The sequence below is a fragment of the Somniosus microcephalus genome, unplaced genomic scaffold (assembly GCF_052327205.1).
Source record: "Somniosus microcephalus isolate GS21.2 unplaced genomic scaffold, FLI_Smic_1.0 scaffold460, whole genome shotgun sequence".
NCBI classification, from domain to species: domain Eukaryota; kingdom Metazoa; phylum Chordata; class Chondrichthyes; order Squaliformes; family Somniosidae; genus Somniosus; species Somniosus microcephalus.
The window spans coordinates 209,510-231,993 of NW_028225647.1; the positions used below are offsets into that span (position 1 = coordinate 209,510).

General features: G+C 45.9%; 1 pseudogene; it reads left to right on the plus strand.

Moving 5' to 3' along the window:
• Nucleotides 1-22,262, plus strand: part of LOC147081743 (dual oxidase 2-like) — a 102,262-nt pseudogene extending 80,000 nt beyond the window's left edge.
• The last annotated feature ends 222 nt before the right edge of the window (nucleotides 22,263-22,484 follow it).

Here is a 22,484-nt window from a genome sequence, read left to right on the forward strand (position 1 = left end):
AAACAGTTGATTAAAGCTTTGTTTAACGCTTAGACCAAGTGCCTAGTAGTTTTTTTACATCAGCAAGTATATCCTTTCTTAGGTAAGGAGGCCAAAACTGCACACAGTACTCCAGGTGTGGTCTCACCAAGGCCCTGTAGAACTGCAGTAAGACATCCTTGCTCCTGTACTCAAATCCTCTTGCAATGAAGGCCAACATACCATTTGCCTTCCTAACTGCTTGCTGGAAAATGAAGATTCATGGGAGTACTAATTTCGTTAGATTGATACAAGTGTTGTTTACCTTGTCATGTTTTAGGTCGTTCATCGAGATCTCTAACGATTGCTTGTCAAAAGCACAGATACAGGAGGTGATGGAGTTAATGTTCAAAGATGCAGGATTCGAAGACAAAGAGGAGTTAATGTGGGAGGATTTTCATTACTTGTTCCGAGATCACTACACCGAGTTGGAGCTCTCTCATCTCAATATGAAAGGTCAGCAAAACTGTATCAAAAATCTATTAGACCGTTAATAACTATTAAATGCTAAACTTGTAAATAGCAAATGCAAACCAGGAATTGCCATTTCACAGCCATTGCAATCAGGGTTTACAGTGGGATAACATAATGTGCAGATTTATTTATTTTAAGGGTTAGGTTTAGGGTCGGACCTGTTGTCTCAGTCGCCAAATCAATGACCTGACCCCAACTCTATCAAGCATCTTCATAATGTTGACTAATATCCTCCTTGATTTTGTGTCCTTGGAAAAGCGTTTACACTCCTCTCAGGCTTGGTATCTTTATCAGAAATAGGTAATTAGTCTGTTTTAGTTTTCAACCAGACAGTCCAGTTTTTGGTGGAGTGGGTGCTGTCCGATGAGTCAGTTTGAGTCAATTTTGTACATCTGCCACCAGAAACTAATAACCATGAATTGACGAGAACTTTTTTCTCACGATTATATGCAGGAGATTGTGTATGCTCAGAACTTATTTCCTAAAATAGTTAAATTATCACAGATCTCATGGAGCAATCATTAATTGGGGTGGGGGGGGTGGGGCGGTGATGGTGTTGAGAATAAAATTATGAAGGGGGTTTGATAGGGTAGCTGTAAAGAAGTTGTTTTCACTTGTGGGGAGTCCAAAACTAGGGGACATCAATACATGATAGTCACTAATGTAATGATTAAGATCTGACTAATACTGTTACAAATATCGTATATTTACTTCTGATTACCTTTTGTGTGCACTTACTGTCAGTTTCTGACTGGGAGAAAGGTGGCACTCTAATCAGGAGAAGTAGTCAACATCTTCCAGGGCCCAGAATATTTCAAAGGTTGAAGTCGGCCGCTTCTACAGCCCAGAAGAATTACTGGGGAAGAGGTGGAAATGAAGCGGTGAGCTGGCTGTTGTTCAGATGTTCTGTCAACCCCCAATGGCCACTTTAACAACAACAAAAAATAATAAATTGAAGTTTCTTAAGTTTGCAAGTTGTGGGGTGGGGGGGGGTCACATCGCATGGATCTGGTCTATAAAGGGGACAGAGAGCTCAACAATCAATACGGCGTTTACCTTGAGAAAGCTGGGCAAGTTCAATTTGGTCTCGGGTTTGATAATCTTCTTGTTAGACTTCCCTCTGCGACTTGCCTTATCTCTATACCAAAAAAGAAGAGAAAAGGGCTTCTCATTCCTAAAATTCGAAATTGGTAAAAGTTATGCCTATCATATTTTAAAGTATTAATAATTTTTGTTTCACCACAAGATGGTATTCAAGAAGGATGAGATTAAATAGGTGAAATGCCTGCTTCATCTGAATTTAGCGCAACGCTTGAGAAACCTTTCAATGAAGAACAGTACTGCCAGGAACAATGAAAAAGTATTTTTGTTAAATATTAATGATGTAAGAAAATGACTAGGCACTTGGTCTAAGCATTAAACAAAGTTTTAATCAACTGTTTTTCAACATGGAGATCTAGTTGTGTCCTTCACTAGTTCCTGTTAAAGAATGTCCTGAGCAAGCTGGGCCCGTGCCTGAGTATTTATACTCTCCCTGGACAGCGCCACCAGCAGGCCACCCAGTATTATTTCATAAGTCATTTCCACATGAATGACAAGATTCATGTCAATTTGTGCAGTCCCCACTGCTTATCGCGAGTGCGTTGGTGTTCATGCAATTTGCCCACTACACGCGGTGGACGGTAAAACCAAAGTTAAAGTCACCATTTAATTGAGTCACCAGTTGACTGAAGCGGTAGAAGTAGCAGTGGAGGTAAAGTATGTCAATGGACATTTTTATTAAGTCGGAACCTGGTACTTTTAGATTTGATATCTATTATTAATTTGTTACCCCAGGTATTGAAGGACAGAAACGTGGCAAAATGAACAGGGTTTCCTTCATAAGGAAGAAAAACCAAACAGAGTAAGTAAAGAGTAAGCAATTAAAGGGTGACCTAATAGAGGTCTTCAAAATGATGAAGATAGGGTAGATGTGGGGAAGATGTTTCCACTTGGGGTGGGGGGAGGTGAATAGCATAGATGCATTTAAGGAGAAGCTAGATAGTACATAAGGGAGAAAGGAATAGAAGAATATGCTGATAGGGTAAGGTGAAGTAGGGTGGGAGGAGTCTCGTGTGGAGCATTTTTTTTATTTGTTTATGGGATGTGGTCGTCGCTGGCAAGGTCAGCATTTATTGCCCATCCCTAGTTGCCCTTGAGAAGGTGGTGGTGAGCCGCCTTCTTGAACCGCTGCAGTCCGTGTGGTGAAGGTGCTCCCACAGTGCTGTTAGGGAGGGAGTTCCAGGATTTTGACCCAGCGTCGATGAAGGATCGGCGATATACTTCCAAGTCAGGATGGTGTGTGACTTGGAGGGGAACTTGGAGGTGGTGGTGTTCCCATGCGCCTGCTGCCCTTGTCCTTCTAGGTGGTAGAGGTCGCGGGTTTGGGAGGTGCTGCCGAAGAAGCCTTGGTGAGTTGCTGCAGTGCATCTTGTAGATGGTGCACACTGCAGCCACGGTACACCGGTGTTGGAGGGAGTGAATGTTTAAGGTGGTGGATGGGGTGCCAATCAAGCAGGCTGCTTTGTCCTGGATGGTGTCGAGCTTCTTGAGTGTTGTTGGAGCTGCACTCATCCAGGCAAGTGGAGAGTATTCCATCACACTCCTTACTTGTGTCTTGTAGATGCATAACACCAACACCAAGCATAAACACCAGCATATACCTGTTGGGCCAAATGGCCTGTATCTGGGCTGTACATTCTGTGTAATTCTATGCAATTGCTATACACTTTATAACAAAGCATAGTGCCCGAAAGAATGACGGGGTCACTCCACTAGCGGAAGTTAAATGGAGCTGGCCCCCTACTAAGGGGCTGACTCATCTGCACACTTGGGCCGCTCAGTGTGCGGGTTTACAGGCGGGTCCGCTGTCAAAATCAAAAAGATTGACAGCGTGTCGGTATCCTGCTGTAAACCCGCCTCCTTGTCAGTTTCCCAAGTGTCTGGTCGGTCATCCCTGAACAGAACCGACACCAAGTGGCGGGTCAGCCAATTTAGATAGTTAAAAGCTTGTTAAAAGGTAGTTAAGCACCATTTTACCATATACTTACCATTTTACCAGCTTTTCCACGAGTTTCCTGGAGCGCGGAGATCACGTCAGGTACGTAGGTCGGGTGTTCTGTCTGCATGGAATGACTTACTAACCTGACAGCTCCAAATGGTCTATGAAAGCTCCCATTTCACAGTTCTTCACTTTCCAAGATTAGAAGCTGTTGCTTACTCCATTTGAAAGACAGATTGAGCTTTATGCAGCTTGCAAGTGTTTGGAGTAAACTCTCTATCCAGCGTCACCTCATTGGAACAACCTCTCTCACCATTGACAGATCGCTTCTGTCATCACAACTTCACCTGCCATTTTTTCCATCATCATCGGAGCCCTTGAAAAAATCTCACCTTGGTCCTCAGAATCCCAACATGATCAGCCCCAACACCAGCAGCACCAGGCACACCAACACCAATGACAACACCAACCTTCTCCGCAATCAACTGATGCTGCACAGGTCACAGGGCATCATCACCCGACCACATTGCTGCCCGGGACGCCAGCGATGGCCTCACCTTGGCCAGATTTACTTCACTTAACACTACACCCTGGCTGCCACATGATGCACCAGGTTGGCACCACCCCACACCAGCACCATAAAGCATCCCTACAATGTCCAAGCCATTACTTTCACACTCATCACTATTGGGGAGGGGTGTTCCCTCGTGTCTCACCATTCACTGCAACTCACTAAGCCACTTCCAAAAGTGCACACAGATCTGTCCAAGCATGAAAAGTGTTGAAAATAAAGACTTCAATGCTTGATAACACATTAACAGAAACGTTACACGAACATTGGCTAAAGCACACAAGTGCCTACCATTCTGTGTTGTTAGTTTGAATGATTGGACTAGGATGAGGGTGAGTGTGAGGGGTGGCTAGTGAGATGGGGAAGTGATAATGTAGATAGAGAGGGATGGGTGGAGGTGCAAGGTAAGTTGGTGTAAGGATGTGCAGGAGTAGGGTAGGGAAGGCAGAGTGATGGGGATGTGATGAGTGGCACAGCAGGATGAGGTTGAGTGTGGCTTTGCAGTAACATTTCGTGATCTACTGAGATCATTGAAAGGTTTGCGCCATGGCACCCAGGTCCTCCTGACAACATCCCTGCTTGTGCCCTCCTGTGCAACGTGTAACCAGGCTGTGATTTGGTCCTGTGTAATGAGACAGGATTAATTAAAAATGTCCTAGTAAAGGATCCCCTTGGAATGAGTGACCATAACATGGCTGAATTCCATATTCAATTAGAGGGTGAGAAGGTTGGATCTCAAACAAGCGTGCTGAGCTTGAATAAAGGAGACTATGAAGGTATGAGAGCAGAAATGATTAGAGTGGACTGGGAAAATAGATTAAAGGGTAAGACGGTACATGATCAGTGGTGTACATTTAAGGAGTTATTTTACAACTTCCAAAAAATATATATTCCACTGAGGAAAAAAGGGTGTAAAAGAAAAGATAGCCATCCGTGGCTAAGTAAGGTAATTAAGGATAGTATCCGACTAAAAACAAGGGCATATAAGGTAGCCAAATCTAGTGGGAGGATAGAAGATTGGGAAGTCTTTAAAAGACAGCAAAAAATAACTAAAAGATTGATTAAGAAAGGGAAGATAGATTATGAAAGTAAATGAGCAAAAAATATAAAAACAGATAGCAAAAGTTTCTATAGTTATATAAAAAGAAATAGGGTGGCTAAAGTAAATGTTGGTCCCTTAGAGGATGAGACCGGGAAATTAATGGTGGGAAACATGGAGATGGCAAAAACGCTGAACAAATATTTTGTATCAGTCTTTATGGTAGAGGACACTAAGAATATCCCAACACTGGACAAACAGGGGGCTCTAGGGGGGGAGGAGCTAAATATGATTAAAATCACTAAGGAAGTGGTACTTGGTAAAATAATGGGACTCAAGGCGAATAAATCCCCTGGACCTGATGGCTTACATCCTAGGGTCTTGAGGGAAGTGGCGTTAGGGATTGTGGATGCATTGGTAATAATTTTCCAAAACTCCCTGGACTCAGCAAAGGTCCCGGCAGATTGGAAAACTGCTCATGTAACACCCTTATTTAAAAAGGCTGGAAACTATAGACCTGTTAGCCTAACATCTGTGTTTGGTAAAATGTTAGAGTCCATTATTAAGGAGACAGTAACGGGACATTTGGATAAACATAATTTAATAGGACAAACTCAGCATGGTTTCATGAAGGGGAAGTCATGTTTGACAAATTTGCTTGAGTTCTTTGAGGAAGTAACATACAGGGTGGATAAAGGGGAACCAGTGGACGTAGTATATTTAGACTTCCAAAAGGCATTTGACAAGGTGCCACACAAAAGATTATTGCTCAAGATAAAAAATCACGGGATTGGGGGTAATATTCTGGCGTGGGTGGAGGATTGGCTCTCTAACAGAAAGCAGAGAGTTGGGATAAATGGTTCATTCTCAGACTGGCAATTAGTAACTAGTGGTGTTCCGCAGGGGTCAGTGCTGGGTCCCCAACTCTTTACAATCTATATTAACAATTTGGAGGAGGGGACCGAGTGTAACATATCAAAGTTTGCAGATGATACAAAGATGGGAGGGAAAGTAGTGAGTGAGGAGGACATAAAAAACCTGCAAAGGGACATAGACAGGCTAAGTAAGTGGGCAGAGATTTGGCAGATGGAATACAATACTGGAAAGTGGGAGGTTATGCACTTTGGCAGGAAAAATCATAGAGCAAGTTATTATCTTAATGGCAAGAAACTGGAAAGTACTGTAGTACAAAGGGATCTGGGGGTCCTGGTGCACGAAACTCAAAAAGTTAGTATGCAGGTGCAGCAACTGATCAAGAAGGCCAATGGAATGTTGGCTTTTATTGCTAGGGGGTAGAATATAAAAACAGGGAGGTATTGCTGCAGTTGTACAAGGTATTGGTGAGACTGCACCTGGAATACTGCGTACAGTTTTGGTGTTCATACTTAAGAAAAGACATACTTGCTCTCGAGTCAGTACAAAGAAGGTTCACTCGGTTAATCCCGGGGATGAGGGGGTGGTCATATGAGGAGAGGTTGAGTAGATTGGGACTCTACTCATTGGAGTTCAGAAGAATGAGAGGCGATCTTATTGAAACATATAAGATTGTGAAGGGGCTTGATCGGGTGGATGCGGTGAGGATGTTCCCAATGATGGGTGAAACTAGAACTAGGGGGCATAATCTTAGAATAAGGGGTTGCTCTTTCAAAACTGAGATGAGGAGAAACTTCTTCACTCAGAGGGTAGTAGGTTTGTGGAATTTGCTGCCCCAGAAAGCTGTGGAAGCTACATCATTAAATAAATTTAAAACAGAAATAGATAGTTTCCTAGAAGTAAAGGGAATTAAGGGTTATGGGGAGCGGGCAGGAAATTGGACATGAGTCTAGGTTCGGAATGGTCATGGCCCTGTGGGTAGTGGAGCGGGCCCAGGGGCCGTGTAGCCTGGTTCTGCTCCTACTTCTTGTTTTCTAATTCTGTGTTAGATTTCAGGAGATGGTTTTATTCCTGTTCCTGGCTGGGGTGGAGATCGCCTTTACAGAAGGTAAGTACTGTAGAAAATATAGGGACAGAGTGATCTCCTGGACGAGTTTCGACCGCCTAGGTGGGTCGGAGAGGAATTTCCCAGATTTTTTCTCCCAAATTGGCCATTGGGTTTTTTATCTGGTTTTTCGCCTCTCCCGGGAGATCACATGGGTTCGGGTGGATGGAGAGTGATAGAAGATTTGAGGTTAGGATCAGATCAGCCATGATCTTATTGAATGGTAGAGCAGGCTCGAGGGGCCGATTGGCCTACTCCTGCTCCTATTTCTTATGTTCTTATGTTCTTATGTGTTGGTGTCCTGGGGCGGTCTCTTCCGCCCATTGGACCCGAATGCTGTAGAACACTGACAGCATACCTGTCAAAATGAATGTGGACATGGCCCCTTTAAGGAAACCGGCTGATGACGCGTCATCAGAAGAAGTCATCAGACCCGCTTCCTTTTAATTGGCCGGGAACCTCACAGGGCAGGGCTTAACAAGCCCCATCAGGGCAAAATCACTTGGAGGAGGCGGGATGAAGACGTGAGCAGGGTTTGAGGTCGCTGTCTGCTCCGGACTCGCCACGGCTGGCGAACTCGCAGCCTCGGGGTGGGAGGCCCACACTCATAAATAGCACCCACTATGATCTACCAGAAACTAAATCAGAGTAGCGTCACACCATTCTGAGGATGTAAGAGAGTCCCTAGAAGGGGTCAGCCAAAATGCAGCTTCTCCTCCCACTGGAGCTGTCGGGGCTTTTTTATAAAAAATTAATTAATTCCCTCCAGGATTGATTATCTTTGGTTGCATAAGTTTTGTGGCAAGACTCATGCCAGCTTTCAGCATTCCACGGAGGCCTTAAAAAAGGTACTGGGCAGCATTCCTTGTATTAACCTGAGATCTGCTCCAGACACATTGGGCTGGATTTTCCAAGCCCTGAGGAGGCGTGCATGGAGGCGGGACAGCACGTAAAATTGGAGAAATTGGGGGCGAGTGGCTAACCCGTCCCCATCCCGCCTCCATGCCCTTTTGCCAGGAGGCGGGAGGATGTGTAGCTTCGGGTCCCGTCTCCTGGAGGCGGGAAAGGCTTTTAATCCTTTTAACTGCCTGTTAACAGGTAGTTAACAGGCAGAAAAAGGGATTAGTGCCATTTTACCTTTACAGGTGAAGGCTTCCCGACCTCGGAGAACCCCGCTGGGTTGAAGGAGTTGTGGAGGAGGTCTGCGGTGGTCGGAGGCACCTGGTAGTAAGGTGTAGAGGTGAGTGATGGGTGCAAGTGTGGAGTGGTAAGTATGCAAGGTGAGTGATAAGTTTAAAAAAGTGTTCACTTACCTTTCTTTACTTCTGTAGCCTTTAGCCGTGCTGGATCGGGAGAGCGGACATCCACCTTGTCAATTTCAGGTAATGGCTGATGGACCCTCCAATCCATCAGACATCTGAAATTTACTTTTTTACAATGTTTTTTCAGTCCTCACCACAAAAACTAATCAAACTCAAGAGAATATGAGTGTTTGACAGCTTCACAGAGTTGTCAAACGCTGTCATTTCTTCTTTCAAGAAGTCTTGACAGATAGCACGTCTGACGTTGACGTGTTCTGTCAGTGACTTCTTCCCTAATTGGCCTGCTGAGCCCGCCGGGCGGACTTAACAAGCTCAATCAGGGGAAAATCCCTCTGAATGGTCAGGCGAGGATGGAGGCGGGACATTGACACGACAAGCAGCAGTCCCGCCTCCAATTCGCCTCCATTCACAAAATCCAGCCCATTGCCTTGAGGGGGCTGGGGAGGTGGGCAGAATAATTGCCCTTGCCCCTCCCCGATTGGAAAATCTATCGCTCCCGTAAACAGAAGGGCTCCTGGCAGAACCGGGTCTCGCCCCATTTTCCAGTCCCACGTCTGGCAATCCGCCCATGGTCAGATCAGAATTTTGGATGCAAAGACTTTAAATGGTGACATTTGGTTAGATACATGTATTTTTATTCATTTGAACTGATCAATTCTTTTTACTAATTGAGCCGTCTCTTCGTTAGTCTGTAATCTCCCCAACCAGGTGCTTGCATGTTGGGTATGAAGGGGCCTGTTGTTTCATTCTTCCACCTTTTAAGGTATGCCTTGTCTAGGTGTGTTAACACATTGGGTGCAGCACACCGCAACAGCGAAGTGTCATGCCTTGGATGCAAATCCCAAGGTATGATGCGTCGCTCTTGCAATGTGCAGCGCCCAGTGGGCTGTCACACATCCCTCTTATCTCCATTGGCATACCTTCTGTTCAATGCTAATGGGGCGACACATTTTCGAAAACCTGTTTTTAAATGGAACGCATCTATGTTCCTCGTTGAAGGAAGTCATGCAGAGTTGAGAGGCCGTTCTGGAGAGGAGGACAGAAAATGGATAATAACAAAATGTAATACATTTGTACTGTAATTGTACTCCCACACTTGGGCTTCAATAAGGATGTCTTTCATCTTTGCTAACCTTTTTTTTTAACTGCACCATTTATTTCCTGACAGCCAGTCTAAGTTTTTTTTAAGTTAATTTATATTGGTAACATTTCTGAAAAGTGAATTTTCCGAATTTCCAGTCACCTCCAGAGTTTAATCCTTGTCTTGGGACTCTTTGATCCTTAGTGTGTTTTTTTTAATATTTCGCTCACACCACACTGTCATGGGTGCCCTACCCTTTACTCATTACCAGGCTCAGGTAGAGTCTGAACACAATTTTGTGAGAACAAAGGGATTTATTAAAATATAAAGCAGCAGGTTGTCCCTAGGTTGCCTGAACCTACAGGCTGGCTAGGGATTGAAAGATAATTATTTAAATGCAGCTGATCATCTCCACAATGTTGTCTTTCGGATTTATCCAAAATGTGTTACACTAAAAGACATGTTATAGACATGTTTCGTATGGCTTCTCTATTAAAGAGGGGATCGCTAGGCAACAGTGCTTTAGCATATCAGAACATGTCACATTGAGGGGTTGGCAGCACTCTCACTTCTGAATCAAAAGCTTGTGGGGTTCAAGCCCTTCTCCACGACTTGAACGCATAATCCAGGCTGACACACCAGTGCAGTACCGAGGGAGTGCTGCACTGTCGGAGGTGCTGTCCTTGGGACAAGACATTAGTGAGACTTCATTTGACTGTTTGGGTGGATGTAAAAGATTCGAAGAAAAGAAGGACGCCTTCAATTAGCCTTTTTAATTTTTGTACCTGATCACTTTTTATTCTGCCCTTGCAGCGCGTTCCTATGCAGAGCTAGACAGGTAGCTAACAACTTGATATCTTCCCATAAAAATCACAAGGCTTGACTTTTCTTGTAAACTTTACTGAAAGATTCTTATTGTGAAACTGAAATACAATACAGAAGTGGAAGCATACATTAGTACACAAGCACATAACTGATATGCATACACAAACTTAGGTAAGCGTGAGCAACACAGTACATTTGGCATGTAACTTACCAAAACACGTGAAAACACAGCTTACTGTGAATATACATTTAGCAAACTGAAAGGCATTCTCTTACATTCACTTTAAATTAGCCCTGTACATAGTGCATCAAAATACAGCTACAAGTTAACCAGCTAGACGCAAAGAGCGAGCAATTCATGGCTAGCTGTGTAAGTTTGCTTACAGAGAAAGGTTACAAACTAAACATTTTCTGCAAAATATAGTGTACACTAATCATCTATAACATTCTCAAGCACTTACAGACAAATAGTGTCCAAGGCCGAAGCGTAACAAGAAAATAACTTCCAAGACCATGTGTCGAGCTGCAGGTCTTGTGATGTACAGCAATTTACTTTACAGCACATACTTTACTGCACTTTACTGCACTTGCTAGGTACCAAATATCCACTAGGTGGCAGCACACAATGGGAATCGACCGAAATTACTCAAAACCCTGAATTAACTTGAAAACCAACATAAGTTCCTAAAGGAAGGCAGCACACTCCCCGCTTAGTTGTACCACTACAGATACAAAATAAAACCTAAAGAAAACGTCCTTTGGCTGCAAACATACTCAGAATCCTTTCTCTAGGTTTCTTCAGAAAGGAGGACTACGATCTCTGAGACTGGCCTCAGAAACACTGACAGTCCCCTCCTTGACAATCTTCACCTCCACCTTGCGGACCCTCTTGTCCCTGCTCGACAGAGTTTTGACAACCAGACCCACTGGCCATTCATTTCTGTGTGCTTGGCTGTCTTTCAGCAAGACAACATCTCCCACTTTGACATTTGGCTTGTCTTCTGTCCATTTCTTACGGCTTTCTAGGGTGGGCAAATCCTCTCCTCTCCATCTCTTCCAAAAAGTGTCTGCAAGACACTGGACTTGCTTTTACTGCTTCCCGTGCAGCTCAGCCATGTCAAAGTTTCCAGAGGGGGCTGAAATAGCACTCATCTTTTGAGTCAGGAGCATCGCTGGGGTGAGGACTGCAGGCATGTCTGGGTCGGTGGACACCGGCACCAGGGGTCTTGCATTCATGATCGCCATGACTTCAGCCACGAGAGTGCTCAAGACATCATGTGTGAGATGAGTGGGTCCCGTCCGAAGCAGCATAGCATCCAGAATACGCCTGGCAACACCGATGAGCCTCTCCCATGAACCACCCATGTGGGATGAATGCGGGGGGTTAAACACCCACGTGCATCCTTTCTTTTGGAGGTAGCTTCTTACCGCTGCATTATCCGTGTGGATGTCCAACTCCTTACAGGCACCCACGAAGTTAGTCCCTCTGTCGGAGCGGAGCAGTTTGGCTGGACCACGGATTGAGAGAAACCTCCTCAGGGCATTGATGGTTAGGAAAGCTTTGTCGTCCATGGATAGTGCTGGCTTGTCATCATCCTTGGACCTTTCAAACACTGAGCATCCTAGGCTGTCTGTGCTCACAGTGAGGCCTGCCTCTTCCTCACAGGCAGAGGAGGTTGACCTATGATGCTGCGTCATGCCATCGTAGTCTTCCTTTACCTGGATCCTGTTTGGGCATGGGCTGAGACAGGATGTGCGACCATTGTGCAACACGTTTGCTTTATAGATGTTGACATCCGCTGGTTTGTGGACTGTTCCCAGGCAAACTCCAGCCACGAAGACCCATCCCAGGTCAAGCCGCTGTGTATAAGGAGCATTGTGGGGCCCGTTGATTTGCTCACACATCTTGTGCACCCTTAAGATGTCTCTTCCCAAGAGCAGGAGGATTGGAGCGTCTGGGTCCACAGCTGGAATCTTGTTGGCAACTGACTGTAGGTGGGGCTGATGGCGTGCGACCTCTGGGGAGGGAATTTCTATCCTATCATCTGGCATCATGTCACATTCAATTAAGGTGGGGAGGGGAAGCTGTAGTTTCCCATCCATGGACTCGATCATGAAGTTGCCAACTCTCCTACCCGTAGTCTCTGTTGTCCCTGAACAGGTTTTTAGCATGTACGGAGCTGCGCTGGCCTTGACTTCAAAGAGGTTGAAGAATTCTGTCTTCGCTAGAGACTTGTTACTTTGCTCATCAAGCACTGCATACATCTTGATTGCCTTCTCCTTCCTCCCTGCAGGATACGCTTTAACCAAGCAGATTTTGGAGCATGAGCGTGGGCTGCTTGCATTTCCATAAACCTCTGTACACTTGGAGGTGACTGAAGAAGATGCGCTTTCGCTTTGCTCCCCGCTATCCTCTTTGTCAACCGCAGCACTCACGATGGTCGAAGGAGGAGGACCTGGATGCAGGGCTGCAATGTGTTTTTCACTGTTGCACTCGAAGCACTTGATTGTCACCTTGCAGTCTTTTGCCATGTGCATAGTCAACCCACATCACCTGAAGCAGATGCAATTCTCTTTCAGGTATGATTTGCGCTCATCAATAGGCTTGCCTCTAAAGCTTCGACACTTTTTGAGTGGGTGGGGCTTCTTGTGTATTGGACACTGACGATCTGGGTCATCCACTTTATTCCCAGCAGAACTGGATTGGTTGACTGAGGGTTCGGCTGGAACATCTGTTTTGTGCATGCTCAGAGGCTTTGTTGCTGTACTTTGTGGGTTTCTCTGTTCTCGAAGGAGCGTAACTGCTGGAGGTGGAGAAAGTGAAACTTGGATCATTCCTCACCTTTGCCTGTTGTTGGACGAACCTGGAGAAGAGAGAGAAGGAAGGAAATGCCACTCCGTAGTCCTCCTTGTACTTGGATCCCTTAGCTATCCATTTCTCTTGAAGGTTGTAGGGGAGCTTTTCCACTATTGGGTTTACCCCACGAGCTGTATCCAAATACAAGAGGCCTGTCAGGTAATCTTCTCCCTTAGCACACTCCAGTTCGAGGAGAATGTCACCCAGTTCTCAAAGCTCGACATTATCTTTGTTGGTTAGCTTCGGAAAGTCCTCAATCTTCTTAAGCAGTGCGTGTTCAATGACTTCTGGTGTCCCATAACAGTCTTCAAGACATTGCCAAGCCAGGTTGAGGCCTGCTGTGGGATTGCGGACGTGCACTGAGCGAATTCTCCTCGCCTGTTCTGACGACTCAGCTCTGAGCCACTTTGTCATCAAATCTAGTTCTTCTCTGGCTGACAGATTCAAGTCCTTGGTGGTACTCAGGAAGGATGCTTTCCATGACCAATAATTTTCAGGATGGTCATCAAATTCTAGAAGACCTGAACTTAACAATTCTCGGCGGATGAGGTACCTAGCGAGGTCTTGTGCACCTTGTGGCTCGGGTAAGGACTGCTTGGCTGGATTGGCCGAGTGCTGTGGAGGTCTCTGCAGGTAAGTCTTACTTGCTTCTTCTCTTTTAAGCTCAGTATCTCCGAAAACAGGCTGTTTGTTACTGTGGTGAGTAGCTGGTTCTGCGTCGAGATACCTAGATGTTTCCTTGAAAAACAATTTGGAGTGTTGTTGGACATACTCACTTGTACGTTGCACTGGACTGAGGGGCTGTTCTGGAACATATGGTTCATGGCTGCGCTCCCCGCCTTCGTTCTCCTCACCTTCTTCATAAGCTGCAGCTTCAGCGGCAACGGCAGCTCTCTGGCTTTGGAGAATGTGGAGACTGGCATTGAGGTCAGCTCTCTGCTTCATCACACTAGCGTCGAGGTCAGCTCTCTGCTTCATCACACTAGCTTCTTTTTCAGCGAAGGACAATTGAGCCTGGGCAGCTTTTGCCTTGGCATGTGCTTTGGCGGCTGCAGAAGCTGTCGATGACGATGGTCTGCTGGACTGCCGAGATGATCTAGAGGATGCTTTAGAGGACTGTGACTTGGCATCATTTGCTCGAAGAGGCTCATGCTTCTCGGTTGGCTGGTCGACGTCCTCTATGGTATATTGTCTTCCTGAGCGTAGACTCATGGTAGCTGGGTGGTATCTTCTTGTGCTTGAGCCCGCTGTGCTGTTGTCTTTTCACTATTCTGCCCTTGCAGCGCGTTCCTATGCAGAGCTAGACAGGTAGCTAACAACTTGATATCTTCCCATAAAAATCACAAGCCTTGACTTTTCTTGTAAACTTTACTGAAAGATTCTTATTGTGAAACTGAAATACAATACAGAAGTGGAAGCATACATTAGTACACAAGCACATAACTGATATGCATACACAAACTTAGGTAAGCGTGAGCAACACAGTACATTTGGCATGTAACTTACCAAAACACGTGAAAACACAGCTTACTGTGAATATACATTTAGCAAACTGAAAGGCATTCTCTTACATTCACTTTAAATTAGCCCTGTACATAGTGCATCAAAATACAGCTACAAGTTAACCAGCTAGACGCAAAGAGCGAGCAATTCATGGCTAGCTGTGTAAGTTTGCTTACAGAGAAAGGTTACAAACTAAACATTTTCTGCAAAATATAGTGTACACTAATCATCTATAACATTCTCAAGTACTTACAGACAAATCGTGTCCAAGGCCGAAGCGTAACAAGAAAATAACTTCCAAGACCATGTGTTGAGCTGCAGGTCTTGTGATGTACAGCAATTTACTTTACAGCACTTACTTTACTGCACTTTACTGCACTTGCTAGGTACCAAATATCCACTAGGTGGCAGCACACAATGGGAATCGACCGAAATTACTCAAAACCCTGAATTAACTTGAAAACCAACATAAGTTCCTAAAGGAAGGCAGCACACTTTTTGAAACAGCCATTCACAAGTGTAGTAGTTGGTGGGGCTCTCTCTTAATCAATTATTTATATTGCTGATTATGTAAACAGGTATAATATTTTGAACAGGTTGAACTGTGGTGAATAAATTAATCTCTCAACCCATGCTACCAAAATGGATTAACTAATCATTCATCACACTTGCTGCTTTTGGGATCTTGGTGTGCACATATTGGCTTCCATATTTGCCTGTGTAACAACAATGACTATATTTAAATTCATTGGCTGTGAAGATGTTTTAATGGTGTGGAGATGCCGGTGTTGGACTGGGGTGGACAAATGTAAGAAATCACACAGCACCAGGTTATAGTCCAACAGCTTTATTTGAAAACACAAGCTTTCGGAGCGCTGCTCCTTCGTCAGGTGAATTGTAGAGATGCATAAAAACACAGCTTATATAGTCAGAGAATAATGTCAGATGTTTACAGGTAATCTTTCTAACTGCCATTTATCACACCTTGGCAGAGAGATAGTCACAGCAATCAAAGGTGTAAATGGTGTCCAAACAGGTCAGTCAGGAAAACATTACATCAAAGAACAATGAGGTGGGGTCACAAGGGGTGAAATGTTGCAGATGCTGGGGTCTGTATGAAAAACAAAAAAACAGACAAAAAACTATCGCTTAATCAATTATTTATATTGGCAGTTAGATAAACAGATGATGTCTTGTACATGTTGAACTGTGGTGAATAAATTCATTGTCTGCGACAAGTTGATAATTGCACCCTTTCTCTTCAGATTATGCGGTCTTAAGAGAACACTCTGGGGTGCCTCAGACCACAAGAGCTGGTCTCATCATTGCCCGGGGATCAGCAGCCCCTGTCTCGTTCATGTACTCCTACATCCTTCTCACCATGTGCCGGAACCTCATCACTGTCCTGCGTGAAACGTTCCTCAATCGTTACATTCCCTTTGATTCCGCCGTTGACTTCCATCGTTGGGTCGCAATGGCTGCTGCCTTATTCTCGGGTGAGAGATGTTTTAATACTGGGCATACCGGTCAATGGAGACCCTGCTGACAGCAACCTCTGTTTAAAAGGAACATCGACAAAGCTAGCCCAATGTCTCAGTCGTTAATTACCAGTGTGGAAGTGGCCAACATGAAACTGACCAAACAGGACAGAAGGGTCCAAGGGGGAAAAATTCAGTTGTTTGCGCCTCCCGGTAGCGCCTTAAGAGGGCGCTAATGGGGCGCAAAGCAACTAGCGCCCGGGCACGGCGATGTTTGCGCCGCTCACAAAATTAACTAGACATTTTACGGCAGCGCTAAACACTACCGCCACAATCTTCTGCGCCGGCAGATCGTGACGTCAGTCGAGTGCGCAATGCCCTGGTAGCGCCCTGGACCGGATATTGAGTGGCACCCCCTGCCTTACCGCCTGCCGCTAGCAACAACAGGTTGAGGGGAGCGTTTTGCAATCAGGAAGGGACTGGGGGAGCACTATTTAAAGGTAACATTTTTGCACTACGCATACTGAGAGAGCGAGAGAGAGAGAGAGAGAGAGAGAGAGAGAGACACCCTTCTGGAGAGATTCAACGCTGTGTGAAGGAGTTTTGGGTACTGAACAGTACTTTGCAGGTTCATTTTGATTTGCCCTTCCTTGTATCGATTTAGAAGAGACTATGGGGGCTGCACTCTGAGCTCTTTCCCTGGGTCTCTCCATTGTTCTTTCCAGCAGATTTGATGTACAGGTCTCTCCTGGCCGAGATTCAAGGCTGCAATGAGCAGGATGTGGATGGAGAGCAAGATAGACCCTCCCCTTTAAGAACTGGCCGGCGCCAGTGTGTCTGTGTTCCATTGCTGACTGACATCACATGAGCTTCGCCAACACGCTGAGGTAGCGCCTCACTACTCGGCCTTTGCGCCTTAAGAGAGGTGTGTAGCGCCTGATTTAGCACTCCAATCACCTCCAGGGGCGATAAAAGCCAAGTTTGCCGTCGGAGGCGATAATTAGCGCCAGGTGCTAAACTTTGCGCACGGCCGATAATCGCGCCCCAAACGGGGCGATACTGAATTTCTCCCCCCAAGTCTCCATCCCTGGCCTGTGCTAAACTAGCTCATCTCAACTGGGGCAGAAGAAGGGTTGCTGCAATTGGTCTCGGCACCTGTAATCGGGAGGGACAAAGCCATCCACGGTTCCTGCTCCAGTGACTCCAAATAGAAGGCGCATGCGTGTGGATGTTGGTTGAGGGCAGTATTGCGCTTGAATGTAATGGCCCCAAGATCATCACAGTCAAATCTGATCCTGTTCTTACCTAACATATACACAGACACTTACTTAATGCAGTGGTCACTGGATAGCAATTAGGATGTCTGATCTTTTTTTCACTTCCCCACTTTGAGGAGCTGAGACCAATCTGCCACCCAGTCAGTCAAACTACTGATTGGCTCTGCATGGCTCAGCTGCTCTGTCTTAAATAAAGTTACTTTTTTATTCATTCTCGGAATGTGGGTATCACTGGCAATTGCCCTTGAGAAGGTGGTGCTCAGCCAACTGAGTGGCTTGCTCGGCCATTTCAGAGGGCAGTTAAGAGTCAACCACATTGCACATATAGGCCAGACCGGGTAAGGACAGCAGATTTCCTTCAGTGAACCAGATGGGTTTTTACGACAATCCAGTAGTTACATGATCACCATTACTGACACTAGCTTTTTATTCCAGATTTTTTTAATTCACTGAGTTTAAATTCCCCAGCTGCCGTGGTGGGACTTGAACTCATGTCTCCGGATCATTAGTCCAGACCTCTGGATTACTAGGCTAGTAATATAACCACTTTGCTACCATGCCCATCCTTAATGCATATTTAACACAGAGCCATAGATTCTGTAATCTATGTAATCCCAGTAATTTGATGAGTTCCTTACATGATTAAAGCCATTGGACAGAGGAAGCTTCCGTCCCATCACAGAATCACAGAATCACAGAAACCCCACAGTGCAGATAGAGGCCATTTCGGCCCATCGAGCCTGCACCGACACATATCCCACCCGATCCCCGTAACACCTACACCAACACATATCCCACCCTATCCCCGTAACCCCACGTATTTAATCCCCCTAACACTAAGGGTCAATTTATCATAGCCAATCAACCTAATCCGCACATCTTTGGACTGTGGGAGGAAACCGGAGCACCCGGAGAAAACCCACGCAAACACGGGGAGAATGTGCAAACTCCACACAGACAGTCATCCGAGGCCAGATTCGAACCCGGGTCTCTGGCGCTGTGAGGCAACAGTGCTAACCACTATGCCACCGTGCTGCCCTCAATCTGAGTTAGATCTGAATTTAGATCAGTGGTGAGAAACAAAATGTCTAATCCACTGCACCACTCAGCCCTTATTGGTTATGGATTGTGAAACTCAGAACTGTACTACATTTAATTATACAACGCATTTATTTTACTTTTTTGCAGTTCTCCACAGTATAGCTCACGTAGTCAATATTCTCTGCCAACCCGCTCTGTGTTCTTGCCTGCCTCTTCCCAGAGGCAATGTATGATGATGGGTAAGTTTAACTATTACAAAATAAGAACGAACTTGCATTTATATAATACAGGAAACTCTCGATTTACCGGCACCCAAACAACCGGAAATCTCGGTTAACCGGCAAAATTCAGGAGTAGGTTCAGTTAAGTTTTTCTTCATATTAGTGGCCGTTCCTGGGTCTGTGGCTGTGTAATCGGGGGTTCGTGCACTTGTTGCTAAGCAACAGGGACGCTTGGTCTGTGGCCGGGGTTCCTGCAGCTGTTGCTAAGCAACAGGGAAGCCTGGATTTGTTGCTGTGTACAGAGCTCTCGTACCTTTTAACTATACCTCTCTGTAAACCGGGCTTTGATAAACCGGCACCAGTGCCGGTCCCGTTGGTGCCGGATAAAAAAGAGTTTCCTGTACCTCTCACAACCTCAGGACGTCCCAAAGGGCTTCATAGCCAATGAAGTACAGTTGAAGTGTAGTCGCTGTTGTAATGTAGGGAAACACAGCCAGTCAATTTGCACACATCAAAGTTCCACAAAGCAACAAGATTAAATGGCCAGATAATCTCTGTTTTAGTGATGTTTAAGCGCGGAACCATCCTTGTGCCGGAACAGATTGAAATTGGACCTCGGGCTTCCTTTAAATTAGCCTCCTGACCTTCCCTGGGCAGCTCGCCGGTGAAGCAGACATCAATTCCCCGGGCAGCTGCTGCACTGGCAGCAGGCCTTCGGGTAGATCCTGGAAGGCAGGAGAGGCGGGGGGGGGGTGAGCGGGAGTCGGCAACGATCTGTGGGACGGCTGTGGAGCCGGGAGGAGCAGGCCTCCACATTCAGGTAAGCATTTTCTACGAAACGTAACTTTTCTTTTTTTTTGGCGGCGGCGGCCTCCCTTCAAGGACCTCCAGGGTCAGCCGCATGGAGGTCTGGTTATCCTCAGCACAGCAGGCCTCGGCGGCAGCTGCGTTCAGGCCCTGCCCGATTTTGGGAAGGAGTCCTAAGCCAGGCGTTAGGACCCCTATTTGCATATACAAAAGGACTAACGCCTGTTTCAGGCGCGGGTCCTGGATACACATATACTGCAGCCTTTATCAATATAGCAGGCGGCACGCTTCCGGTGTGGAATGTGCGTGCGTACACCGCCTGTCATATTGGACACTTGGGCGCCCATTTTACACCTGATTTTCTAGGCCTAGAAGTGAGTGGTATTAGACAGGTTGCAATAGCTCACACTTTGAATACTAAACAGACTGTAACGTTTCCCACGACCTTTGATCTACTCAATTTAATGCACCCTTGCTACATCCCATAACTCATGGTGTCTCCTTTTTCCTGTAGGTCTGAACTTCCCCTGAAGTACTACTGGTGGTTCTTTCAGAATATCACAGGTACTTCCACCCCCCTCAAGGCTGAATTTTATAAAGAAAGACTTGTGTACAAAATAGTTGGCTTGTGGTACCATATAATGTCTTGCATCGGGCCAACTAACTACAAGCCCAGCAACAAATATTCACTGGTGCTGGGAGCCCGTCGGGATCGCAGCCAAGTGGCCATTCTTGGATAATGTGTGTTGATGGCCTCTTTGACTGTGGGGAGCCCCACAACCAAGCCTGTCCTGTGCCTATCCCTGTCCCATCAACATGCACTTTCCATCCGTTAACCTGGATAGCAATCTGGAATGTAAACCCGGGGTTATTTTCTTTCTCTCCCTAGCCCAGGGAAGCTCATGTCAATTGTAATTACCCTAGTTGTGATCAGCTAACTCGACACTAATCGGGGCTTGAACCTGGGGCCTTATAGGTCTGTATGTCTCCCTACATCTGTGCTGATGAATGGAACAATGAGATACTTAGGCCAATCTCCTCATTCACCCAAAGCTCAGAAAAGCACTCATATTACAACACAGTAATAGTTCCATTTCTCATTGTAGTCATCTCCTCTGAGTGAAATACTAATTTAGTGACAATTAGTGTTAAGTAATGGACTGATTAGAGCTGCAGACTCCTGCCTATTGGAAATGAAATTGAAACTATCATAGAATAGGATCATAGAAATTTACGGCACAGAAGGAGGCCCTTCGGCCCATCGTGTCTGTGCCAGCCGACAAAGAGCTATCCAGCCTAATCCCACTTTCCAGCTCTTGGTCCGTAGCCCTGTAGGTTACGGCACTTCAAGCGCATATACAAGTATTTTTTAAATGTGATGTGGGTTTCTGCCTCTACCACCCTTTCAGGCAGTGAGTTCCAGACCCCCACCACCCTCTGGGTGAAAAAAGTTCTCCTCAACTCCCCTCTAATCCTTCTACCAGTTACTTTAAATCTATGCCCCTCTGGTTATTGACCTCTCTGCTAAGGGAAATAGGTAATTACTATCCACTCTATCTAGGCCCCTCATAATTTTATACTCAATTTCTCCCCTCAGCCTCTTCTGTTCCAAAGAAAACAATCCCAGCCTATCCAATCTTTCCTCGTAGCTAAAAAGTCTTTGAACTTGTGACCATACAGCTAGGGGAGAGAGAGGAGATTTTGGCCAAGTTAGCTTGGGCTGGATGCAGCTCCAAGGGGGAAAAATTCAGTTGGTTTGCGCCTCCTGTTAGTGCCTTAAGAGGGCGCTAATGGGGCGCAAAGCAACTAGCGCCCGGGCGCTGCGATGTTTGCGCCGCTCGCGAAATTAACTAGACATTTTGCGGCGACGCTAAACACTACTGCCACGATCTCCTGCGCCAGCAGATCGTGACGTCAGTCGAGCGTGCAACGCCCCGGTAGCGCCCCAGACCGGATATTGAGTGGCGGCCCCTGCCTTACCGACTGCCGCTGGCAACGACAGGTTGAGGGGAACGTTTTGCAGTCAGAAAGGGACTGGGGGAGCGCTATTTAAAGGCGACCGCTTCCTGCCTTTTTTTGTTGGTGACATTTTTGCACCACGCATTCTGAGAGAGAGAGACTGACTTCTGGAGAGATTCAACGCTGTGTGCAGGAGTTTTGGGTACTGAGCAGCACTTTGCAGGTTCATTTTGATTTGCCCTTCCTTGCTTCGCCAGTGCTCTGAGGTAGCACCTCGCTCCTCGGCCCTTGCACCTTAAGACAGGTGTGAAGCGCCTGATTTAGCGCTCCAATCACCTCCAGGGGCGATAAAAGCCAAGTTTGCCGTCGGAGGCGATAATTAGCGCCAGGCGCTAAACTTTGCGCACAGCCGATAATGGCGCCCCAAACGGGGCGATACTGAATTTTTCCCCCCAAGTGTTTTATTCCTTTGCTCCACCTGGTGCCTGTCAATACTTCCCTTGAATTAACCCTTTAATCCAAAAGACTTGCAAAGAATTAACAGCCACTGTCGGGAAGCTCAGATTTGCTCAGCCGTGCATTAGTGGAGAATAATCCATCAGGTGAAACTTTAATCACTATTCACTCAATGTCTTTTGTTTTTCAGGGATGACTGGAGTTCTTCTTTTTGTCTTTTCCATTCTACATGTCTTTGCCCTGTACTATTTCAGACGCATTAGCTTTAGAGCGTTCTGGGTGTCGCACCACCTCTACATAGTGATATACATCTAGGTAAGGGGACATTTTTTACAAATTCACAATGAAGTCAACAACCCCTAGTGAAAATTTTGGTTGGAGACAAAGATTAGATTCAACTTGAGGTAATCATCCGAGCAAGCGCTGGTGGCAGTGAACTTTGCCCACTGCCCGTGCAAATAAGAACATAAGCACATAAGACGTAGGAGCAGGTCATTCGGCCCCTTGAGCCTGCTCCACCATTCAATAAGATCATGG